The sequence below is a fragment of the Nelumbo lutea genome, chromosome 1 (assembly GCF_056320005.1).
Source record: "Nelumbo lutea isolate HS-2025 chromosome 1, American lotus-T2T, whole genome shotgun sequence".
Classification (NCBI taxonomy): Eukaryota; Viridiplantae; Streptophyta; class Magnoliopsida; order Proteales; family Nelumbonaceae; genus Nelumbo; species Nelumbo lutea.
In genome coordinates, this window is record NC_142684.1 from 55,774,251 (window position 1) to 55,776,800 (window position 2,550).

Below are 2,550 nucleotides of genomic sequence, written 5' to 3' on the forward strand. Positions count from 1 at the left end.
CCTTGCATAGTGTGGCATCTGGGCTAAAGCATCAGCAAAAGGAATATTAATATGTAAACTTTTAAATATTTCAAGAAACTTACCAAATTCCTTCTCCAATTTTTGTTGCTTCAGCCTGTTAGGGAATGGAACTTGTGGTTGTTGGTGCATCCCTTGTTGTGCTTCTGGTTGTTCCGTCTTCTGTTGTCTGGTCCCAAGGCTTGTTTCTGCCTTGGGTTCAGCCAAATTCTTCTTTTCTACCTCAAGCAACTCTTTTCCACTTCTTAAGGTAATAGCTTGCACCTGCTCTCGTGGATTCACTTCAGTGTTGCTTGGAAGAGTTCCCGGCAGTCTGGAAGAGATTAATTGTGCCAATTGCCCCACTTGGTTTTCCAGGTTTTTGATTGAGGCTTCCTGGTTTTGGAACCTAGTTTCTGCACCTGCTATAAATTTTGTCATCAGTTCCTCCAAATTGGATTTTGGTTCAGGCTGATGATAAGTCTGGTGGAACGGCTTGGAAATATGCTGATTTGGCCAGGACTGGTTTGAATGTCCCCTCCATCCTGGATGAAAAGTATGGTGACTCTGGTAACCCTGCTGTCTTGACGAATTGCTGACATAGTCAACTTGTTCAGTAGATGGTCTGAACTGATTGCCAACTTGGCAGTCTGTACTGATGTGGCCTCCCCCACACAATTCACAATTAAGAGGCTGCACATGCATGGCAGCTATCTGCATTTCATCTATTTTTTTACTAAGTGCTCCTATTTGTGCAGATAGTGCTGTATAAGTGTCAACATTATGCAAGCCTTGCTGCTTCCTAGTTTGAGTTCTTTCCGAATGCCATTGATAATTGTTGGCTGCCATTTCCTCAATAAGTGCATGGGCAACCTCAGGAGTTTTATTATTTATGGATCCTCCGGCTGCAGCATCTAATATGGTCTTATTTGATTCAGTAAGACCATTATAGAAAGTCTGCACTTGCAGCCAAATGGGGAGGCCATGGTGAGGAACTCTCCTTAACAGCTCCTTGTAACGTTCCCATGACTCATATAAAGATTCCCCCTCTTACTGGAAAAAAGTAGTGATGTCATTCCTCATTTTAGCAGTTTTAGAAGGGGGAAAATATTTAGAGAGAAAATGGCTGGCCATTTCGTCCCATGTGGCTATAGATCCTGCCGGTAATGAGTTCAACCAAGCTTTGGCTTTATCCTTCAAAGAAAATGGGAATAACCTCAGCTGGATGGCATCATCACTTACCCCATTGTGTTTGAAGGTGTCACAGATTTCCAAGAAGTTAGCAATATGGGCATTCGGATCCTCATGGGCCATACCACAAAACTGAACCGTATTTTGTATCATTTGGATTATGGCCGGTTTAAGTTCGAAGTTATTGGCAGCAATAGTTGGCCTGATAATGCTGGAGACAGTCCCGGTGAGGGTGGGCTTGGCATAATCCATCATAGTTCTTTGTTCAGCCATTTCTTGTGCTTCTTGTCTGACTTGCTTAGCAGCTCTCAAACGGACACGGAGAGTCCGTTCAATCTCCGGGTCGTAAAGGATCTCTTCCAGTTCAGGTCTGCTTGTCATAAACTGTTAAAGTCAAAGCAATAAAAATGCCAATATTCACAAAAGAAAATAAATAACTAATCCTATCACACTGAAAATGTAAAGTGAATTATTGGAATACAAAACCTACATCCTATCATGAATAAATGAAGCCGATTATACTAAAAGCAGATTTAAACCAATCATCTTATTCAAGGTTCCTTTATCTACATCCATCGATTGCAACATCTGAATTCAGACCCAATTTAGATCTGAGTTCAGATCTACAAGTCTTTGGTATTGTTAGTCTAGAGAAATTAATAAATAATAATTCAGATCTGAGCTGGATATCTCATACACACTCATTGGTATACACTACAATATACATTCATTAAGGTTGGAATCAATTCTGTGATGCTTTAGGGCTGAAATCAGATCTGATCTAAAAAAAAAAATTTTAAAGGATCTGAAATAAACTAAAACCAGTCCTGAGTTAGGCTTGGGTTAAAGATTTTAAACTCGACAATTGAAGCTCAAACCTGTATAGCTGATGCATATCAAACACTTGCTAAGACCTGAAAATTGGGTCTGCAATGTTTGGTATTGCAAACTATTCGGTCCATACAACTTTTGTAGAAATCTGAAATCAGGTCTGCTAACTGTTGCACTATAGTAGCCCTGCTACAGATCTGAATGCTAATAGAAATACTTGGAAAGTGCTAATTTTTCTTAAATATCTGAGGCATAACAATTATTCAATCCAAACATACACCTCCTTAGCTAATGTAGCTCGGTTACAAGTGGGTAAAGCCAAGAATTCAGTCCACCCAGAATTCATAGTATGCTCTGTATCAGTTCAGTCCTCACATCATATCAACTGCATTTCATATTTGAATTTCTCTCATTCTTTGCTATCCATTCACCCTTGAGGCAGGTTGGATGTATCATAGGGTGGATTGGGGTAGTGATGGCACCCAATTCACCTCAAACTTGCATCGGTTCAGATCTGAGTTCAGAGGAATT

The 2,550-nt window shown here is 40.2% G+C and overlaps 1 non-coding gene across 1 annotated transcript; it reads left to right on the plus strand.

Annotated features, from left to right (window-relative positions):
* Positions 1 to 976: 976 nt before the first annotated feature.
* LOC148874654 (small nucleolar RNA R71) lies at positions 977 to 1,083 on the plus strand. Its single transcript, XR_016106071.1, has one exon. It is a non-coding gene; the product is annotated as a small nucleolar RNA R71 (small nucleolar RNA).
* The last annotated feature ends 1,467 nt before the right edge of the window (positions 1,084 to 2,550 follow it).